Here is a 24,121-nt window from a genome sequence, read left to right as displayed (position 1 = left end):
CAATTCCCACCACCCAATCTCCATATCACACCCCCTCCCCCAATAGCTTTCCCATTCTCTATCCCTCTGGGAGCATGGACCCAGGGTCATTGTGGGTTGCAGAAGGTAGAAGGTCTGGCTTCTGTAATTGCTTCCCCGCTGAACATGGGCGTTGACTGGTCGGTCCATACTCCCAGTCTGCCTCTCTCTTTCCCTAGTAGGGTGGGTCTCTGGGGAAGCTGAGTATTTTTTTTTAACTTTTTAAAAAATATTCCCTTTTTTTGCCCTTGTTGTTTTATTGTTGTTGTTATTGATGTCGTTCTTGGATAGGACAGAGAGAAATGGAGAGAGGAGAGGAAGAAAGAGGGGGAGAGAAAGATAGACACCTGCAGACCTGCTTCACCACTTGTAAAGTGACTCACCTGCAGATGGGGAGCCAGGGTCTCTATCTGGGATCCTTACACTGGTCCTTGCACTTTGCGCCACGTGTGCTTAACCTGCTGCACTACTGCCTGACTCATGTTATGTATTTCTTTTTTTATTTCTTTATTGGGGAATTAATGTCTTACATTCAACAGTAAATACAATAGTTTATACATGCATAACATTCCCCAGTTTCCCATATAACAATACAACTCCCACTAGGTCCTCTGTCATCCTTCTTGGACCTATATTTTTTACTTTGGTGTGAAACGCCAATTCCATTTCAGGTTCTACTTGTGTTTTGTTTTTTTTTTTTCTTTCTGATCTTGTTTTTCAACTTCTGCCTGAGAGTGAGATCATCCCATATTCATCCTTCTGTTTCTGACTTATTTCACTTAACATGAATTTTTCAAGGTCCAGCCAAGATCAGCTGAAAACAGTGAAGTCACCATTTTTTACAGCTGAGTAGCATTCCATTGTGTATATATACCACAGCTTACTCAGCCACTCATCTATTGTTGGACACCTGGGTTGCTTCCAGGTTTTGGCTATTACAAATTGTGCTGCTAAGAATATCTGTGTACACAGATTCTTTTTGGACCAATTTACATTCCCACCAGCAGTGTAGGAGGGTTCCTTTGACCCCACACCCTCTCCAGCATTTGCTGCTGTTACATTTTCTGATGTATGACATTCTCACAGGAGTGAAGTGATATCTCATTGTTGTCTTTATTTGCATTTCTCTGACAATCAAAGACTTGGAGCATTTTTTCATGTGTTTCTTGGCCTTTTGGATCTCTTCTGTGGTGAATATTCTGTCCATGTTCTCCCCCCATTTTTGGATGGGGTTATTTGTTGTCTTGTTGTTGGGTTTGGCAATCTCTTTATATATGTTGGTTATTAAACTCTTGTCTGATGTATGGCATGTAAAGATCTTCTCCCATTCTGTGAGGGGTCTCTTGGTTTGGGTAGTGGTTTCTTTTTCTGTACAGAAGCTTTTTAATTTGATGTAGTCCCATAGGTTTATGCTTGTCTTAGTCTTCTTTGTAATTGGATTCATTTCATTGAAGATGTCTTTAAAATTTATGCGGAAAAGAGTTCTGCCAATATTTTCCTCTAAGTATCTGAGAGTTTGTGGTCTAACCTCCAAGTCCTTGATCCACTTGGAATTTACTTTTGTATTTGGTGAAATACAGTGGTTCAGTTTCATTCTTCTGCATGTTTCAACCCATTGTTTCCAACACCATTTGTTGAAGAGACTCTGCTTTTCCCATTTAATAGTCTGGGCCCCTTTGTCAAAGATTAGATGTCCATAGGTGTGGGGTCATGTATTTCATAATGGTTATTATACAAAGAAATTCTCATGCTTGAGGCTCCAAGGCTTTAGATTCAGCCTCCTACACCACCATAAGCCAGAGCTGAGCACTGCTCTGGTTAAAAAATATAACACATATAATATATACATATATATACATATATATACATATTCACATATCTGAAAAGCAATTGTTATCATATACCTATAAGGAAATGATTGTGGGGAGTCCAACAGTAGCTCAGCAGGCTAAGCGCATGTGGCGTAAAGCGCAAGGACCGGTGTAAGGATCCCAGTTTGAGCCCCCGGCTCCCCACCTGCAAGGACATCACTTCACAAGCGGTGAAGCTGGTCTGCAGGTGTCTATCTTTCTCTCCCTCTCTCTGTCTTCCCCTCCTCTCTATTTCTCTCTGTCCTATCCAACAACGATAATAACTACGGGAGGTGGTGCAGTGGATAAAGCACTGAACTCTCAATCATGAGGTCTTGAGTTCAATCCTCAGCAGCACATATACCAGAGTGATGTCTAGTTCTTTCTCCTCATATCTTTCTAATTAGTAAATAAATAATATCATTAAAAAAGAAAAACAAAAACAATGCAAGGCTAAGGAGATAGCATAGTAGTCATTCAAAAAGATTTTCATGCCTGAGGCACCACTAGTCCCAAATTCAGTCGCCAGTACAAAACCATAAACCAGAGCTGAGCATTGCTCTGGTAGAAAGAGAGGGAACAAGGGGTGAGAAGACAAGACAGGTTTTTTACAAAGACAGGTTTTGTTTCTCTCCTGGTCCACAATGGCTTCTTAGGCTCCTGTTCATGAATCACAAGGGAATCCTACATAACTCCCAAAAGTGAAAATCTTCAAATGTATCTTTTACAACAGTAACTTCATCCTGAATCTCTAACCCAACATTTTAATTTCTTTTTTTCTTTTATTTTCCTCCAGGGTTATTGCTGGGGCTCGGTGCCTGCACTATGAATACACTGCTCCTAGAGGCTATGTATTCCCTTTTTGTTGCCCTTCTTGTTAATCGTTGTTGTTATTCATGTCATTGTTGTAGGATAGGACAGAGAAAATCAAGAGAGGATGGGAAGACAGAGAGGGGGACAGAAAGATAGACACCTGCAGACCCCCCGCCTGGCCCCTGCAGGTGGGGAACCAGGGGCTCTAACCCGGATCCTTTGCTGGCCCTTGAGCTTTGTACCATGTGTGCTTAACCTGCTGTGTTACCGATAGCCTGGCCCCCTTAATTTCATTTTTGATGTACTGCATAAAATTTAGAAATTGCCGGTAGTCAGGCTATAGCACAGCACAAAGACAAAGACAAAGCCTAAGGATTTACTGTCAACTGTAAAACATTAATCCTCCAATAAAGAAAATTAAAAAAGGACCCTATTCCCATCAGACCATTCCTTAAATAACTTCCAGTCCCCATAACTCCTTGTGAATTTAAATCATATGCTCTATGTCTGTCATGCTGATGGTGTCAGTCATGTGCTAATTATGTACTCACCAGCCATCCTTTTGTTTACTGTCAATAAAGTATAGTGTATTCCCAGTACCTATTAATTTTTATAAATTGTTTTTTCACTTTTATGTAGTCCAATATATATAGTCTTAATTATTCTTGACATTTCTTTGATTAGCATGTTATTTAAAGGGTACTGTTTAATCTCTTAAGTATTTGGTGGGGGATTCCAGCTATCTTTCTGTTATTGGTTGCCAGTTTGATATTATTGTAGTCTGATGACACACTTTAATATTTGTTTTATTTCCTTCAGGTGGAGGTGATCAGTGGGAAGTGGCAGTGAACAAGATGAACAAGTGAACCCTCAAGCATGAGGTCCTGAGTTTGATCCTCAGCATTGATTATGCCAGTGTAATACTCTTTTTCTCTCCATTCTTGCTCTCTCATGAATACTTTTTTAAATTTTTATTCAGGTGTATTTTATGTCCAAAAACTTGATTTATCTTGAGAAATGTGCATGTAAACTTGAGAAGACTGTGTATCCTTATACTTGTATTATTGGGTGAACTAGTCTATTCAGATAAAGGTTAAGTACATCTTTTTTTTTTAAAGATTGTATTTATTTATTTATTAATAAGAGAGATAGGAGGAGAGACAGAAAGAACCAGACATCTCTCTGGTACATGTGCTTCCAGGGATTGAACTCAGGACCTCATGCTTGACAGTCTAGTTCCTTAGCCTCTGCGCCACCTCCTGGACCACGGTTAAGTACATCTTTACTAAGAAAACAAAATTGTTTGCCTGGGAATATGCTTGCTTTGCAATGCTTGTGACCCAGGTTTGAGCCCAGTCTCCATAGCACTGAGGAAATTTCAGTACTGTTATGCCTTTCCCTCTGTCTCTCTCTCTCTGAAAAGTCTGCCCATAATAGTTTTCTGCCTCTTCAAACTGATTTTCCTCTCTGTTGTGGAATAAATAGACCATTGCTATAGAGAACACTCTAGGCATATTTCAAAATGGCTACCACTCCCCTCCACCCTACCAGAAATACAAATGTTTCTTCTTGGCTCTTCATAATGAAAAGCAAGTAGGATTACTAGAAGTAAAATTCTCACTTTAATATGGAAGCCTCTCAAGAACGAAAGCCCCATACAAGTTTCTCATTCTCAGCCTCTACAATTCATCAGTTACCAGTTAAGTCTTACCTACTAATTTACAGCTCCAGCAGTTTTTCTTCTCAGTAAACTGATCTCACATGTCTCTGAGCTCTCTCTCCAGAGTCTGAGATAACATTTCCCCTGCAACCTCAGTTCTCTGTTGGCTCTAAGACAAGTTACTGACTTTCAGTTTGCTCAGCTTCTTTCTTTTTCCCTTTCTTTCTTTCTTTCTTTCTTTTCCTTACTTTGTTTCTTTCTTCCTTTTCCTTCCTTTCTTTCTCTCTCCCTTTCTTTCTCTCTTTCTTTCTTTCTCTCTTTCTTTCTTTCTCTCTTTCTTTCTTTCTCTCTTTCTTTCTTTTGCCTTGTTCTAAGAATGTAAATGAAAATCCCAAAGCCTTTACTTGTCAAAACTGAAAGTCCCCCACTATGCATTTTTCAAATTTAACATGTATGTAATTTGATGTATTTAGTCTCTCTTTTAAGAAATTCCACAAAGCTAGTGCTTCACAAATATCTGTTTTATAAATCACAAACCTCCTAAGTGACTTGCTAATGTTTTGCTGTGATTTCTGATTTTTCTTTCTGTAGGAAGCCTTCTTTAAGAAAATAAATAAATACACAAGCAACCAGTGGCACAGCTATATACAAGATACTGGGTACTATACAGCAAACCCTAACAAAAGGACTTTTCAAAGTTAACCCAATTACCAAATAATGTGATGCTAACATTAACTATTCATTGTCTTTTTGAACCCTAAGACAGCAGGAACCTCACATCTCCACTATAGAGCCTATATTTCCCCCAGTCCTGGAACCTTAGGGTGGAGCCCACTTTCCCACATGCCTCTCCCAATCCATATCAAATAATATTGCATCTGCTGATCGCAACCTAATCAACGCAGTGATTGCCACCTCAATATGCTTCAGCTCAGACTGTGTCCAGAGACTTCAGGTGTGGAATGACAACCCTTCAGCTTCATTACTCAGGTGAGACCTTTCCTTTCATAGTATTCTCTAATTCCATCCCAGGTGGATCACTTTCTAACAAAGTCCCAAAACCTAGATATAGACCAGTTTCTGTGAGAGAGAGCATATGTTCACACGTACCCATAAACTACTGCAAAATATATACCTGAAAGCAGAAGTACACTAGAGTTTGTAGTGAGTACCCCCCCCCAACACTTCCTCTCCACTATTCCAACCTTTGGGTCCATGATTGCTCAACAATTTGTTTGGCTTTGTATGTTAACTCTCTTTTCAGCCTCCAGGTTCCAGATGCCATCAGGATGCTGGCCAGGCTTCCCTGGACTGAAGACCCCACCAATGTGTCCTGAAGCTCCGCTTCCACAGAGACCCACCCTACTAGGGAAAGAGAGAGGCAGACTGGGAGTATAGACCGACCAGTCAACGCCCATGTTCAGCGGGGAAGCAATTACAGAAGCCTTCTACAGAATTAGCAATTACAGAAACCTTCTACAACCCACAAGGACCCTGGGTCCATGCTCCCAGAGGGATAGAGAATGGGAAAGCTATCAGGGGAGGGGATGGGATATGGAGATTGGGTGGTGGGAATTGTGTGGAGTTGCACCCCTCTTATCCTACGGTTTTGTTAATTTATCTTTTCTTAAATAAAAAATAAATTTAAATAAATAAATAAATGGAGGAGGAGAATTGAGAATTGCAGGGAAAATGGGCTCCTTCCCCTGCCTTCCATTATTTATTCAATTAGCAAATATTTATTTTTACTTATGAGAGAGAACCTTGGTATATGTATTACTAGGGATTGAACTCAGTTTTTTTTTTATATTTGCGAGTCCTACATGCTAATATTGTGCTCCCTTCCAGGATGTAAATGTTTGATGTACACATTGTAAAGGACTAGGGCATCGGGGGAGCAATTTGCAGGGAGAGCACATGTTTGATCTGCAGCACTGCATATCCTCTGTCCCCTCTGCCCTTTAAAAAAATAAATCTAGGGAGTTGGGCTGTATGTAGCGCAGCGGGTTAAGCGCAGGTGGCGCAAAGCACAAGGACCGGCATAAGGATCCCGGTTCGAACCCTGGCTCCCCACCTGCAGGGGAGTTGCTTCACAGGCGGTGAAGCAGGTCTGCAGGTGTCTATCTTTCTCTCCTCCTCTCTGTCTTCCCCTCCTCTCTCCATTTCTCTCTGTCCTATCCAACAGCGACGACAACAACAATAATAACTACAACAATAAAACAACAAGGGCAACAAAAGGGAATAAATAAATAAAAAATAAATAAATAAATCTAAAATACATATTTTTTTAACTTGCAAGGTTCAAGGACCTGTCCCAAGTATGCTTGCTCTTGGGATAAAGCCAGTGATATCCAAATATGTGAGAGGCAGATAAGATGGTGGACAGTGAAGTGGAACCTGGAACCTAGATGAAAAGAGAGCAGAAAGTGACCTGTCCTCAACTTCACAGCAGGTGTGGGTGGGGAGAAGGCAGAGGCAGCTGTTTCCTGTCAAGAGGAGACACAAGCTAAACCTGTTCTGTCTCAGCACAGCCCTCCTCAATTTGGTGATTGTGGGGTTTCCCAGACTGCCTGCTGCTTCCTCACCCACACATCTCAGTGAAGCATGCTGGCAGGCCAGCTCTGCCACTCAGCTTTCAGCTTAGAGGGAAACTTCAGGAGAGCTGAGAACAAGGATACTTAGAACTTGGAGTTGGTGCTGCCCCTTTGGAAAACAGTGTGGGGAGTTACTAAACAAATGAAAACAGGGCTGGTGCTGCTTTGCCATTTGCACAACCCCACTGCAACGAAGAAAGCTCATTATATAACTTTCTATCTATCTAAAAAAGAAGAAGGAGAAGAAGAAAATACCTTATGATTTGGTATTATCACTCTTAGGTATTTATCCAAAGGGTGAACACAATCATTAATTCAAAGGGACATATGTGCGTTGTGTACAATAGCCAAAATGAGAAGCAACCCAAATGTCCACTCAAAGATGACTGGATAAAGAAGTTATAGGACTCACCAGGTTCCAGGTGTCATCAGGATGCCGGCCAGACTTCCCTGGATTGAAGACCCCACCAATGTGTCCTGGAGCTCAGCTTCCCCAGAGACCCACCCTACTAGGGAAAGAGAGAGGCAGACTGGGAGTATGGACCGACCAGTCAACGCCCATGTTCAGCGGGGAAGCAATTACAGAAGCCAGACCTTCTACCTTCTGCAACCCTCAACGACCCTGGGTCCATGCTCCCAGAGGGATAGAGAATGGGAAAGCTATCGGGGGAGGGGGTGGGATATGGAGATTGGGCGGTGGGAATTGTGTGGGGTTGTACCCCTCCTACCCTATGGTTTTGTTAATTAATCCTTTCTTAAATAAAAAAGAAAAAAAAAAAAAGAAGTTATAGGACTCAAGGGAGTACTACTCAGACATTTTAAAAAATGATATTGTGGGAGTGGGCAGTAGCACAGCAGGTTAAGCACATGTGGCACAAAGGGCAAGGACGAGTGTAAGGATCCCGGTTCGAGCCCCCAGCTCCCCACCTGCAGGGGAGTCGCTTCACAAGCGGTGAAGCAAGTCTGCAGGTGTCTCTCCCAGTCTCTGTCTTCCCCTCCTCTGTCCATTTATCTCTGTCCTATCCAACAATGACAACATCAATAACAACAATAATAACTACAACAATAAAAAACAACAAGGGCAACAAAAGGGAATAAATAAATAATTTTTTTTAAATGAAAGTAAAAGAAAAACCCTATGCTTACCACTCAGACTAACCAAAGGAAATCTTAGCTCTTTCATCTCACTGAATGTCAGTGCTCAACATACAGTGTGGAAGAGGAGTACTAAAATGACAGAGGAGCAGAACCTATATGAGATACTCTGGAAGCAAAAGGATCTATAACTGTCCTAATTAGTATAGGTAGAAGATGGCACATTTATCAAACAAAAAAATCTACAATGAAAGGGGAATTAATTGGACGAGTGAGTGATTGCACATATAATATAATGGATTGGGGGAATGATAAAGTGGGCTAACTGAAGGTCAGGTAATCAGGAAGACAAAGTAGATGAAGTCTCTCTGAATATAAATAAAAGAACAGCCGATGGAGAATGTATCAAATGAGGGCTGGGGATATAGCATAGTTGTTATGCAAAAGGAGTTAGTTTTATGATGGAGACTCCAAGGTTCTAGGTTCAATCCCCAGCACCACCATAAATCACAGCTAAGCAGTGCTCTAGTAAAAAATAAAAATGGGGCTGATCAGTAGCACAGTGGGTTAAGTGCACATGGCACAAAGCACAAGGACTGGCATAAGGATCCTGGTTGGAGCCCCTGGCTCCCTACCTGCAGGGTCACTTCACCCACGGTGAAACAGGTCTGCAGGTATCTATCTCTCTTTCCCCATCTCTCTTTCCCCTCCTCTCTCGATTTCTCTCTGTCCTAGCCGACAATGACAGCAATAGCAACAATAATAATAACAACAAAAAGGACAACAAGAAGGGAAAAATAGCCTCTACTGCGGAGGCAAAAATGATTAAATAAAAATAAAAAACATACTATAATAAAAAGAGAATGTATCAAACGAAAAGAGGGAACAAAGTTAAGATAATGGAAAATTGGAAGAAAATGTCCTCATATTGAAGAAATATGATACTCTCCAAGTATTAAACAAGACTAATAAAAAAAAAAAAAACTTCACAAATTCTGACAAAATTTCAGAAATTTGGAGCTGAAGAAACAGCATAATAGTTATGCAAAGGACTTCCATGCCTGAGGCTTGGATTTCCCAAGTTTATTCCTCATCACCACCATAGGCCAGAGCTGAGCTCATCTCTCCCTATCTATATACCTTTCCTTCCGTATCTCTCTCTTATTTGAATAAAATAAATAAGGGTGGGGGTAGATAGCATAATGTTTATGCAAAGAGACTCTCATGCCCAAAGTTCCAAAGTCCCAGGTTTAATCCCTTGAACCACCATAACCAGAGCAGAGTAGCGCTCTTGTGAAAACATCAATTAAATAAGTAGATAAGTAAATAAAATATTTTTTAATTTTTTAAATATTTATTTAATTTATTTAATTTATTCCCTTTTGTTGCCCTTGTTGTTTTATTGTTGTTGTTGTCATTGTTGGATAGGACAGAGAGAAATGGAGAGAGGAGGGGAAGACAGAGAGGAGGAGAGAAAGATAGACACCTGCAGACCTGCTTCACCGCCTGTGAAGCGACTCCCCTGCAGGTGGGGAGCCGGGGTTTGAACCCGGTTCCTTATGCCGATCCTTGTGCTTTGTGCCACCTGCGCTTAACCCGCTGCGCTACAGCCGGACTCCCAAATAAAATATTTTTAAATGTTTTCAGAAATCTTAAAAGATTTAACAAGGTGGGTGGAGGTGATGACATAACAGTTATGCAAAAAAAAACTTTCATGTCTGAGACTCCAAAACTCTAGATTCAATCACCCACACCTGTAGGCCAGAGTTGAGCAGTGCTCTAGTAAAGAAAAATAAAAAGGAAGAAAGGGAGAGGGAAGGGAAGGAGAGGAGGAAGAAAAGGAGGGGAAGGTGGAGGAGGAAGAGGAGAAGAGTTAATAAAATTAACTTTATTCCTGGGGCCGGTGGTGGCTCATCTGGCTGGGCATATATATTACAATGCGCAAAGATCTAGGTTCAAGACCCCGTTCCCCATTTGCAGGGGGAATGCTTGGCAAAGAGGTAAAGCAGTGCTGCAGGTGTCTCTCTGTCTCTCTCCTTCTCTATCATTCCCTTCCCTCTCGATTTCTAGCTGTCTCTATCCAATAAATAAAGATAAAAATTTAAAAAAAAAACTTCAGGGAATCGGGCGGTAGCACAGCAGATTAAGCACACAGGGCACGAAGTGCAAGGACCAGCGTAAGGATCCGGTTGGAGCCCCGGCTCCCCACCTATGGGGTCGCTTCACGAGCGGTGAAGCAAGTCTGCAGGTGTCTATCTTTCTCTCCCCCTCTCTGTCTTCCCCTCCTCTCTCCATTTCTCTCTGTCGTAGCCAACAACAATGATATTAATAACAACAATAATAATAAACACAACAACGATAAAACAACAGTGGCAACAATAGGGGAAAAAATAGCCTCAAGGAAATTCGTGGTGCAGGCACCAAGCTCCAGCAATAACCCTGGAGGAAAAAAATAAAAAGAACTTTGTTTTCACCAAAACTGCTATTCAACTCTGGTTAACATGGTGCATGGTGGTGTGGGGGATTGAACCTGGGACTTGAGAGCCTCTAGCATGAAAGACTTTTTCCATGACCATTATGTCACCTCCCTCCATCTTCCTTTCACCTACCTACATACTTACCAACCAACCAGGGTTATGGCTGGAATTTGTTGCCTGCGCAATGAATCCTACCGCTCTTGTTGGCAATTTCTTTCTTTGTTTTTCAATTGATAGGACAGAGAGAAATTGAGAGGGAATGGGAATATCAGAGAGAGAGAGAAAGGAAAAGAGACAACTACTTCACCACTCATGAAGCTTCCACACTGCAGATGAGGACTAGGGACTTGAACCCAGGTCCTTATGTACCATAACTTGTGTGCTCTACCAAGTGTGCTATAGCCTGGTTCTATAACCCACCCTTTTATTGCTTTCTCTTATCTAGTTGCTACTAGAACTTCAAAGACTACCTTATATTTAATGGTGATAGTTGATAGCCTTGTCATATACCCGATCTAAGAGAAAAAGCTTTCAGTTTCTTATCATTGAGTATGATAGTGGTTGTAGGTTTGCTGCATGTATACTTAACTAGGTTGAGGAATTTTCTGTCAATTCCCATTTTTCTTAATGCTTTGATCATGGGTCTTGTCAATTATATTTGTTTATTTTTCTAACCAGAGCACTGTGGTGCCAGGGATTGAAATAGGGGCTATCCATGTTTAGAAATGAAAATCTGATGTAAGGGAAGAGGGCACATAACATGATGATTATGTAAATGGACTCTCCTGCCTGAGACTCCAAATTCCCAGATTCAGTCCCCCACACCACCATAAGCCAAAGCTGAACAGTGCTCTGGTAAAATATTATTATTATTATTATTATTATTAGTCTGCCGCAAAAATGCTGTGCTATTTTCTCTGACCCAGAGCACATATTTCACCATGCACAAAAGTCCCCCACCACCACACAGGAGCATATGCAGGAAGAAGCTTCAAGAGCAGCAGAGCAGCTCTTGGTGCCTCTATGGTGCCTCTCTTTATCTCTTGTCTCTTTTACCCTGTCTTTCACCTTTTATCATATATATGCCAGATTGATGTAATTGTACAAGTGCATAGCTCCAGCCATAGCCCTGGTGGCAGTAAAAATTTTTTTCAATGAACTTGAAAAATATATATTGTAACCAAGATTTGAAATACAAGGTCTCTACTTTTTTGTTTGCTTGGTTTTTGTATGTTTGTTTCAATTGCTACCAACATTATAGCTGAGGTTCAATGCATTCACAAAGAACCCACCACTCCCAGAAACCACCACCTCCCCTTCCCCCTTTCTTTTCTTTTATAGGACGGAAGATATTGAGAGGGAAAGGAAAGGTAGAGAGACAAAGAGAGAGATCCCTGCAGCACTTTTTAAAAAAATATTTATTTCCTTTTGTTGCCCTTGTTTTATTGTTGTAGTTACTGATGTCATCGTTGTTGGATAGGACACAGAGAAATGGAGAGAAGAGGGGAAGACAGAGAAGGGTAGAGAAAGAGACACCTGCACCCTGCCTCACCGCCTATGAAGGGACTCCCCTCCAGGTAGGGAGCTGGGGGCTCGAAGAGTGAGCCTTAACACTGGTCCTCGCGCTTTGCACCATGTGAGCTTAACCCGCTGCGCTACAGCCCAACTCTCTTTCAGCACTTTTTACCATTCATGAAACTTCTCCCCTGCAAGTGAGAACTGGGAGCTTGAACCTGAGTCCTTGAGCATGATAAAGTGTGGGCTCAACTGGGTCTGCCACAGCTGACTCCCTCTCTACTTGTTTTTAACTGTTTAGTATTTTGTGTGTGATTTATAAGTCCTTTTTAAAAAAAAAATTTTACATTTCTTTATTTTCCCTTTTGTTGCCCTTGTTTTTTTATTGTTGTTGTAGTTATTATTGTTGTTATTGATGCTGTCGTTGTTAGATAGGACAGAGATCAATGGAGAGAGGAGAGGAAGACAGAGAAGAGGAGAGAAAGATAGACACCTGCAGACCTGCTTCACCCCCTATTAAGCGATCCCCAGTAGGTGGGGAGCTGGGGGCTCAAACCAGGATCCATATGCTGGTTCTCGCGCTTCACTGCCACATGTGCCTAACCTGCTGGGCTACCGCCCAACTCCAGATTTATAAGTTCTTTAAAAAAAAAAAAAAATTAAACATGTATTTATTTATTTATTCCCTTTTGTTGCCTTTGTTGTTTCATTGTTGTAGTTATTGTTGTTGTTGGGTAGGACAGAGAGAAATGAAGAGATGGGGAAGACAGAGAGAGGGAGAGAAAGACACCTACAGGCCTGCTTCATCGCCTGTGAAGGGACTCCCTTTCAGGTGGCGAGCCGGGGACTTGAACCGGGATTCTTGCACTGGCCCTTGCCTTTGCGCCACCTGTGCTTAACCCGCTGTGTTACCGCCCGACTCCCGATTAATAAATTCTAAAAGATGGCAACTACACTGAAAAGATCGAGATCTTTTATTGACATGGTTGATACATTAATCAGCCACCAGAGGGAGACATGTTATACACCTGTGCTTTTTCAACTAGCCTTAAGATACTGAGGAAAAGATACTGAGGAGACAGCAAAGGATTTTGCAAAAGGTTTTTGTGCCTGAGGCTCTGAGATCTCAGGCACCACCATATTCAAAAGCTGAGCAGTTTTTTCACTCTGAAAAATAAAGTAAGACGATACTATCAGCCTCTCTTCTATTGGATCATCAAACTAATCTTAAAATACATATAGGGCATGTTCTGTATTTCTTAGATTTACTTCATCTAACCCACAACAGCAAAATTGACTTGTGCCAAAATGTGTTCAAACACCTCCTTCATCTTTGATTCCTAAGTCCCAGGTTGAATCCCCAGCACCACCATAAACCAGAGCTGTGCAGTACTCTGGTGTTTCTCTGTCTTTCTTTCTCTGCATCTCTCTAAAAAATAAAATAAATAAAATATTTAAAAGAACTATCTCTTAAAAAAAAAAAGGAAAGAAAAAGAAAATAGGTGGAGAAGAGGGGGTGCAGACAGTAATGCACCTAGTAGAGCATATGTGTTACCATATTTAAGGACATAGGTTCAAGCCCCCAGTTCCCACTACATAAATATCTTTTTTAAAAAAATAGAGAATAAAAAAAATTTTTAGGGGAGTCGGGCGGTAGCGCAGCGGGTTAAGCGCAGGTGGTGCAAAGCGCAAGGACCAGCGTAAGCATCCCGGTTCGAGCCCCCGGCTCCCCACGTGCAGGGGAGTCGCTTCACAGGTGGTGAAGCAGGTCTGCAGGTGTCTCTCTTTCTCTCCCCCTCTCTGTCTTCCCCTCCTCTCTCCATTTCTCTCTGTCCTATCCAACAACAACAACACCAATAACTACAACAATGTTAAACAACAAGGGCAACAAAAAAGGGAAATAAATAAATTTAAAAAAATTTTTAAGGGAGGGAGGGGCTGGGTGGTGGTTGAGCACACATGTTGCAATGCATGAGAACCTGGTTTGAGCCCCCAGTCCCCACCTGCGGGGGGGTGGGGGGGAACTTTGCGAGTGAAGCAGTTCTGCAGGTGTCTCTCTGTTTCCCTCTTTACCATGCCCTTCCCTCTCAATTTCTGGCTATCTCTAGCCAATAAATAAAGATAATAAAAACATTAAATAAAAGAATGTGTAGTTGTTATTGTTGTTGTTTTGATTTATTTATGTTTTATTTATTTACTATACAGCTACAGTACACTATCCTAGATAGTATTGGCATATGAACAGACATAGAAATCAATAAACTAGAATGGAGAGTCCAGAAGTAAATCCTTACATCTGTGGTCAATTGATTTGGGGCAAGGTACCAAGCTCATTTACCGTGGAAAGATTAATTTTATCAAAAAATTATCCTGAGACAACTGGATATTGACAAAAAGTCTCCTTGGCCTAACCCTGGTCAGGTTTTTCTGAGCCCTTTAAGTATCAACTTTCAGTGTCCAAACTTGTTTGACCAGCATGACCCAGTTTTAGCAAGAATCCTGTTAAGTGAGTTTAGAAAGAACTCCCACCCTCTATCTCTGATCAAATTCCTCATCCCCCTTCATCTGCCATGTGATATCTGATCACCCTGACCTAGCTTTATCTAGAACCTTGTCAAGTTCGTTTAACCAGAAACCCCCTTCCTTTTTTTTTTTTTTTTTAATATTTTTATATTTATTTATTATCCCTTTGGTTGTTCTTGTTTTTTTATTGTTGTTGTAATTGTTATTGATGTCGTTGTTGTTAGGACAGAGAGAAATGAAGAAACCACCACCAAAGAAACCCCTTACTGAATGGGAGAAGATTTATTTATTTATTTGTTTTCCCTTTTGTTGCCTTTGTTTTTTATTGTTGTTGTTATTGATGTTGTCGTTGTTAGATAGGACAGACAGAAATGGAGAGAGGAGAGGAAGACAGAGAGGGGGAGAGAAAGATAGACACCTACAGACCTGCTTCACGGCTTGTGAAGCGACTCCCCTGCAGGTGGGGAGCCAGGGGCTCGAACTGGAATCCTTAGGCAGGTCCTTGCAACGTGCGCTTAACCTGCTGCACTACCGCCAGACTCCCAACCCCCTTCCTTCTATCTAGTGTTTCTTTTAAGAAATTTTCCATAAACTGACCCACACCATCTTCCTCTTTGTCTGTGAATCTCAGCCTTTATTTATTGTATTTGGAGAGAAGCTTAGTCTCAAAAAGTTGAGCTGGAGGTGGCCAGAGAAATGGTAGAGCACCAGACTTTCATGCCTGAGGTTATGTGTTTTCACTTTAAAAAAAAAATTTTACTTATTTATTCCCTTTTGTTGCCCTTGTTGTTTTATTATTGTAGTTATTATTGGTGGTGTTGTTGTTGGATAGGACAAAGAGAAAAGTAGAGAGGAGGGGAAGACAGAGAGGTGGAGAGAATGATAGACACCTGCAGACCTGCTTCACCGCTTGTGAAGTGACTACCTTGCAGGTGGGAAGCTGGGGGCTCGAATCAGGATCCTTCTGCTGGTCCTTGCTTTGCACCACGTGCGCTTAACCCTCAGTGCTACCGCCCAACTCACTTTTTTTTTTTTGCCTCCAGGGTTATTGCTGGGGCTAAGGCAGTATTGAGAGGGAAGTTCATAGTCGTACAAGCACACATTAGGAAACAAGAAAAAGCACAAATAAACAGAAAATGAAATATTAAGAAATCAGAATAATGTTTAAGAGATTTGGGTGAGGAAAATGGAATAATGGTTATACAAAAATACTTTGATATACAAGATTTCAGAGTCCCCTGTTCAATCTCCCATATGACCATATATGTGAACAGTGTTCTGGTCTCTCTCTCTCTCTCTCTCTCTCACACACACACACACACACACAAATAAAACAAATAAAATATATTTTAAACATAATAAAATATTTATTTATTTATTGAAAGAGGGAAAGAGAACCAGAGTAGCACCCTGGCACATGAATTGTCAGGGATCAAACTGCATCTCATGCTTATGAGTCCAACACTTCATCTACTGCACCACTGCTGGTCCCTATTCAGGTGCCAGATGCTGGCCTAGCTTCGTGGGCAGGAGACAGACAACCAGGGACTCATGGCTGAGCTGGGAACGCAGTTCAATCTTTATTGATTAGCAGGAATGCAGTGCAACCTATCTAATCTCTCTTCATTAGAAAATCCTGTCCTTTATATCTCCTGAGGCGGAAGTGTCAGGAAGAGGAAGTACATAGGATAGGGGGTGAGGAGAAGGAAAAAAATGTGTGAACCAGTGGGGATTAAATGGTGGAAAACAGGATGTGACTAGGAGAGGGGGCGGAGTGGAAAAAGAGTTCGAACCAGTGGGGATTAAACCAATGCCTGTAGGCAGGGCGGGTCTCAGGTAAAGCAGTGATTATGTAAATAGACCACAGTGTTAAGCAATGCAAGTGAACCTAACATGATGATCAAAACAGAAGGGGTCTTAGAAGCAGAATTAGAAGCAGACCAACATACCACCACTTCGGCCACAAAACAAATTTTCTTTCTTTTTTTTTTTTGAGAGCAAATATTTATTGATAGCTATATATTTTTCATACACCTGTAAAGTGGAGAATCAAAACACAAAAGCAATTTCTCAAGAATACATTACTGGGTTTGGTGGAAATACATTCATCGCATAAAGGCCTTTGTACCCATGACTAAAATAAGGAATCTTGGAATTCTGCTGTGAGCTCAGTGCTTAGAACTGAAGAGAGATTTGGCAATCTGAGGGGGCACTGGTGCATTACAATGACATTAAGAAAGACAAACCACAGGGGGAAATGAAAAGTTATTTGCTTATAACAGAAAACTATATATATTTTCCCTATTTGTTGCCTTGTTTTTTGTATTGTTGTTGTAGTTATTATTGTTGTTGTTGTTTATTATTTTTAAAAACACAATCTGGCTGGCTTGAGGGAGGTGTTTACTTATTTATTTATTCCCTTTTGTTGCCTTTGTTGTTTTGTTGTAGTTATTATTGTTGTTCTCCTTGTTGGACAGGACAGAGAGAAATGGAGAGAGTAGGGGAAGACAGAGAGGGGGAGAGAAAGATAGACATCTGCAGACCTGCCCACCACTTGTGAAGCGACTCCCCTGCGGGGGGGGGGGGCTCGAATCGGGATCCTTAAGCCTGTCCTTGCGCTTTGCGACACATGTGCTTAACCCACTGCACTACCGCCTGACTCCAGAGAATAATTTTTCTAAAGGTTGACTTATTAACAATAGAGAAAGAGGGAGGAAGGGAAAGAAGACATCACTCTGGAACATGCAACAATGGTAATCAAATTAATGGCATCATGTCCACCAGAGTGCCATCAGAATATTTTCTCTGACAATATTGGTTGAGAAAAACATGAAACTGAACTTCATCCTAGCACCGTTTACCTGGGTATCCCCACTCCACTGCTGTCATTGGCTGTTTCTGCTGTTGCTCACCCCAGCACCATCTCTTCCATTACCACCCACTCTAGACTCAGCTTCCACTGACCAGCTGGGCTCCTGGCACCCAATTCAGCTCAACTCCTGCTGCCCAGCTCGGCTCTTAGTCTTCACAGAGAGACACAGAACTAAAAGAGAAAATAAATCAACTACAATGATGGGCCAAGATAATAACTTAAAGAGAACAGAGTTATTTAGATCTCCTGTTGAAAACTTCGAAGCCATGAATCTAGAGATGCTCACTGATCCATGAGGATCTATGGAATACCACTGCAGCAAATTCAGTGACATAATGGGGAAATTATAGGAAATTCCACAACAATGATCAGAGTAGTGAAGGGTGTTGTCACTGAGACAAAAGACACAGGAGAAGGGGTCGGGCAACAGCATAGCAGATTAAGTGGACATGGCTTGAACACAAGGACTGGAGTAAGGAACCCAGTTCAAGCCTCTGGCTCCCCACCTGCAAATGGATGGTGGCACACCTATTGAGCACACTCATTATAGTATGCAAAGACACAAGTTTAGGCCCCTGGCCCCCACCTGCAGGGGAAAAGTTTCACAAGCAGTGAAATAATGCTTCAGGTGTCTCTATATTTCCCTCTTCCTTCTCAATTTCACTGTCTGTATCCAAGATAAACTAATTAGTAATATGAATTTTTTCTTAAATGGAGGCTTTCCCATTCATGACTTTGAATTTGTCCTGCTAGTACTTTCTAGCCTTTAGAGTTTCTGTAAAGAAATCAGCTGACAGTTTTATGGGATTTTCCTTATACATGACTCTTTGCTTTCCACTCACAGCCTTCAGAATCCTCTCTTTTTGTCTTTGAATTTTGCCATTTTAATTATTATTTACCTTGGTTTTTAGACTCATTTTTCTTGGTGTTCTTCAGGTTTTCTGGATCTGGATGCCTATATTCTTCTTTAATTTGAATGAAATTCTCAGTTAAAATTCATTCAAATATGAATTCTGTCTCATTATTTCTTTCTTATACCACTCTGATGTGAATATTGTACTTCCTAATATAATCCTATAGCTCTTATGGCATCTTCTTTTGTTTTAATGTATTTTTTCACTGCTTTTAATAACCATTTTTTAAATTTATTTGACAGAAACAGACATAAATCAAGAGAGAAAGAAGAAGTAGAGGGGAGAAAGAAAGACACCTGCAGTGGTCCGGGAGGTGGCACAGTGGTAAAGCTTTGGACTCTCAAGCATGAGGTCCCGAGTTCGATCCCCAGCAGCACATGTGCCAGAGTGATGTCTGGTTCTTTCTCTACTCCTTTCTCATAAATAAATAAAATCTTTTAAAAAAGAAAAAGAAAAAGACACCTGCAGTACTGCTTCATGGTTCATGAGACTCTCCCCCTGCAAGTGAGGATGGGAGGCTTGAATCTGGGTCATTGTGCACTAAAACATGTGTATTTGACCTGGTATGCCAACCCCCACTCTTTTTCTTTTTGCTTTCCACTTTAATCTGTGAGGTCTGTCCTCCTGAAGGTCTTCCCCTCTCCTGTGTCTTTTGTTTTGTTTTATTATTTTTTTTTATCTCCATGGTTATTGCTGGGGCTCAGTGCCTGCACTATGAATCCACTGCTCTTCAAGGCAGTTTTTCCCATTTTTGTTGCCGTTGTTGTTACTGTTACAGTTGTTGTTGTTGGATAGGACAGAGAGAAATAGAGAGAGAAAGGAAAGACAGATAGGAGGAGAGAAAGACAGACACCTGCAGACCTGCTTCACCACTTGTGAAGCAACCCCACTATAGGTGGGGAGCCAGAGGCTCAAACCCAGATCCTTACATTGGTCCTTGAGCTTTGAGCCACCTGCACTTAACCTGGAAGCACTTGGCCCCCTCTCCTGTGTCTTTTTTTTTTTTTGCATCCAGGATTATTACTGGGGGTTTGGTGCCTTCACTATGAATCCACTGCTCCTGGAGGCCATTTTTCCCATTTTGTTGCCCTTGTTGTTACTCTTGCTGTTGTAGTCATTATTATTGTTGTCTGCTGGGCTAGCTTTGTAGGTGGGAGACAGATGACCAGGGACTCATGGCTGAGCTGGGAATGCAGTTCAATCTTTATTGACGAGAGGGGATGTAGTTCAACAATCTAATCTAATCTAATCTTTCTTCATTAGAAAGCCCTGTCTTTTATGTCTCCTGAGACAGAAGTGTCAGGAGAAGGAAGTACTAGGATAGGGGGTGGGGAAAAGGCTCGAACCAATGGGAATTAAACCAATGAAAACAATGATTATGTAAATAGACCACAGCCTCAAGCAATGTAACAGAAGGGGTCTTAGAAGCAGAATTTAGAAGCAGACCAACAGTTGTCATTGCTGTTGTTGTTAGGTAGGACAGAGAGGAATCGAGAGAGGAGGAAAGACGGGGGTAGGGGGTGGGGTGGGGAGAAAGACACACCTGTAGACCTCCTTCATTGCTTGACTTTCCTTTTTTAATTTTTTTAAATTTATTTTTTATTTAAGAAAGGATAAATTAACAAAACCATAGGATAAGAGGGGTACAACTCCACACAGTTCCCACCACCCAATCTCCATATCCCATCCCCTCCCCCTGATAGCTTTCCCATTCTCTATCCCTCTGGGAGCATGGACCCAGGGTCGTTGTGGGTTGCAGAAGGTAGAAGGTCTGGCTTCTGTAATTGCTTCCCCTGCTGAACATGGACGTTGACTGGTCGGTCCATACTCCCAGTCTGCCTCTCTCTTTCCATAGTAGGGTGGGTCTCTGGGGAAGCAGAGCTCCAGGACACATTGGTGGGGTCTTCAGTCCAGGGAAGCTTGGCCGGCATCCTGATGGCATCTGGAACCTGGTGGCGTTTCCAGTAGATGTGGTCGGAGCTCAAGCCACTGGCAGCTTCTCATTCTGCCATCTTCCGGAATCCCCCTTTTTAAAATTTTTTAAAAAATATTTATTTATTTCCTTTTTGTTGTCCTTGTTGTTTTCATTGTTGTAGCTATTGTTGTTGATGCAGTCGTCATTGGATAGGACAGAGAAAAACAGAGAGAGGAGGGGAAGAGAGAGAAAAGGAAAGAAAGATAGACACCTGCAGACCTGCTTCACCCCCTGTGAAGCGAGCCACCTGTGAACCGGGATCCTTACGCCCAAAAAGACTTTCATACCTAAGGCTCTGAAATCCCACATTCAATTCCCACATCACCACAAAGCAGAACTGAGCTCTGCTACACAGACATACATACATAAATACATAAACACACACACACAAAACACACACACCTATTATTTATTTTTTAAATATTTATTTATTTATTTTACCTTTTGTTGCCCTTGTTGTTTTTTATTGTTGCTGTAGTTATTACTGTTGTTGTTATTGATGTTGTCATTGTTGGATAGGACAGAGAGAATTGGAAAGAGGAGGGAAAGACAGAGAGGGGGTGAAAAAGATAGACACCTGCAGACCTGCCTCACCACCTGTGAAGGGACTCTCCTGCAGGTGGGGAGCGGGGAGCTTGAACCCGGATCCTTAAGTCAGTCCTTGCACTTTGGGCCACCTGCACTTAACCCATTGCGCTATCATCCGACTCCCACACCTATTATTTCTAAAAGCTCCCAAGACTATGGGGAATATTTGAGGACTAATTGGTTGTTGCAATATAGTTAAGGAATGATTACTATGTTGGGTATGAAGATGGTGTTACTATGTTTAAGTGTCCTATCTCATACAGAGATACATACTGAAGTATTAGTGGATAAAATTATTTCTGTTTATTCCATGTTGCCAAGTTAAAATTTATTTGCAATGGGCTTTCTTAATTCTGCAAGCTAAATTAAAATGTCCAGTGTAGTAGCATGCAAGACATGTTTATACATGATCAGATACACTATAAAATAAAGCTTAAGTTTTCTGTCCATTATTCGTTTCCAGAAAGTACCAAGACACTGGATGACACTGGGCCACTAGAGTCGCCAGAATTGGTTTGAAAACAGGAAGCACACATCCAGCAGCACTGCTGTGACCTTGATCTCCTCTACAGATCGGAGAGATCTCTGGATGGACTCGAGGAACACCAGATACCGCCTAGGTCTAGGTGCTGGTGCAGATCAGCTGACTGGGGTGGAGCGGGGCTCAGGTCTCCCCTGGATCCTGGAGGGCATGAGAAGCAGGCAGAGGTGGCCTTCATCCAGTCCCTGAGAGGTCCGCTTCGTCCCTGACGGGTGGCCTCCCTGTCCAGCAACCAACACAGGCTGTGGTGGGTGCCCGTCTCTTCGTGCAGGTAGCACCAGGCCACCAGTAGTATGAGGGACAGGCTTAAAGGCAGCACCCACCACCAAGACTGCTGCTACCCGCTGCCCAGGAAATGCCTCACAGTCCAGCCCATCGGGTGGGCTATGCCAGAGTAGAACGTGATAGGGCAGTGGAGCCACCAGGGGCAGGCCAGCTCCCAAACTGCCCGCATCCCGTTCGACCTGACCTCGCTCAGTGGTGCACCCTTTTTTGGAGACCTTCTGAGTTGGGATAAATTATGGATAAAACTTAAACAAGACTGGACAAATATTGCTGATACTGAGTTTAAATGATACTTGCTTATGCCTTTATTATACTACTCTTTTGACTGATTTGTAGGTTTGAGATGTTCTTCTTTCTTTTAAAAATTATTTCTTATTTATTTATTTATTACTGGATAGAGACAGAGAGAAATTAAGAGGGGAGGGGAGATAGGAGGGAGAGAGAGACAGAGAGACACCCCCAGCCCTGCTTAGCCATTACTGAAGCTTTCCTCCTGCAGGTAGGGACCAGGGGTTTGAATCCAGATCCTTACCCACTGTACTGTGTGTGCTTAACACAGGTGTGCCACCACCTGGCTCCCAAGATTCTCTCTTTCTTTTTTCCCCTCTTTCTTTCTCTTTCTTTTATTCATTCATTTTTTTAAAATGTGTTTGTTTGAAGGATGAATATGGGATGATCTCACTTTCAGGCAGAAGTTGAAAAACAAGATCAGAAAAGAAAACACAAGTAGAACCTGAAATGGAATTGGCATATTGCACCCAAGTAAAAGACTCTGGGGTGGGTGGGTGGGGAGAATACAGGTCCATGAAGGATGATAAATGACATAGTGGGGGTTGTATTGTTAAATGGGAAACTGGGGAATGTTATGCATGTACAAACTATTGTATTTACTGTTCAACGTAAAACATTAATTCCCCAATAAAGAAATAAATTTAAAAAAAAAGAAAAAATGTGTTATTTATTTATTTATATTTATTTATTTTCCCCTTTGTTGCCCTTGTTGTTTTTCATTGTTCTGGTTATTAATGTTGTTGTTATTGATGTCGTCGTTGTTAGACAGGACAGAGAGAAATGGAGAGAGGAGGGGAAAACAGAGAAGGGAAGAGAAACTTAGACACCTGCAGACCTGCTTCACCGCCTGTGAAGCGACTCCCCGCGCAGGTGGAGAGCAGGAGGCTCCAACCGGGATCCTTAGGCTGGTTGGTGTGCTTCGGGCCATGTGCGCTTAACCCGCTGTGCTACCTCACCTGATGCTGAGAAATTATTCTGATGCAGTCTCTGCCCCCAGGTTTTACCACGCCCCGCAAAATCCTAGCAGAGCCCCCCTTCAGCCAATCCTGCCCCCACACGTCACTCCTGATTGTTGCCCAATAAAAGCTCTCTCACTTCCCCCCCCCCCTCGTTCGTTCTCCCTTGGCTCTCTCTCTGGGCTCTCAGCTCTCTCTCTCTCTCAGCGCCCCTTCCTTCTTTCCCGGTGGTGAGGTAGTGGGGACGGCCATTGTCGGCTGACTCCACGTGTCCTGAGCCACGCCCCCTCCATCCCATAATAAAGATTTGTGTACCCCATTTGCTCCGGACCTCCTCTCTCTCTCTTCGCCGCAACGCAGCCCGACACCTGGCCACAACTGACACTCACCAGTTCCTTTAAATTTATTTTTAAGGGGACCAGGCGGTGGTACACCCGATTAAGCGAACATAGTATGAAACTCAAGGATCCCAGTTCGAACCCTGGGCTCGAAGTGAAGCAGATCTGTAGGTGTCTCTCTTTCCCCCCTCCTTCTATCTTCCCCTCCTTTCTCAATTTCTCTCTATCCTATTCAATTTTAAAAAAGAAAGAAAGAAAGAAAATGTCCTCTAGTAGCAGTAAATTCGTAGTGTGGGCACCAAGCCCCAGCAATAACCCTGGAGGCAAAACAAATTTATTTCTGGTGACAGAGAGAGACATAAAGATACACACATGTGGTCTGGGAGGTGGCGCAGTGGATAAAGCATTAGACTCTCAAGCATAAGGTCCTGAGTTCAATCCCGGCAGCACATGTACCAGAATGATAGCTGGTTCTCTTTCTCTGTCTCTCTGTCTCTCTGTCTCTCTGTCTCTCCCCCTATGCCTCTCATTGATAAATAAATAAAAATATTAAAATAAAATAAAATAAAATAAAATAAAATAAAGATATACACAGAGAGCAACTAGAGCTCAGCTCAATTCTGGCTTGTGGTGCTGGAGATTGAAACCGGGACTTGACGTCAAGCATGAAAGTCTTTTGTATAACCATTATGCTATCTCCTCACTCGGTTTGAGATTTTCCATTGCAAAATTTGTTGCTGGTTTTGTGTTTTCAGAAGGTTTTAGCCATGCACTTAAAACAACAGTTAGTCGGGAGTGGGGCGGTAGCGGGTTAAG

At 42.1% G+C, this 24,121-nt stretch overlaps 1 pseudogene; it reads right to left on the bottom strand.

Moving 5' to 3' along the window:
• LOC132539724 (proteasome subunit alpha type-7-like) overlaps window positions 1–24,121 on the bottom strand; it is a 93,310-nt pseudogene that overhangs the window by 2,344 nt on the left and 66,845 nt on the right.

The sequence above is a fragment of the Erinaceus europaeus genome, chromosome 8 (genome assembly GCF_950295315.1).
Source record: "Erinaceus europaeus chromosome 8, mEriEur2.1, whole genome shotgun sequence".
In the NCBI taxonomy this organism is placed as follows: Eukaryota; Metazoa; Chordata; class Mammalia; order Eulipotyphla; family Erinaceidae; genus Erinaceus; species Erinaceus europaeus.
Note: the sequence above shows the minus strand (reverse complement) of the source record. Positions and strands in the feature narration are given on the sequence as shown.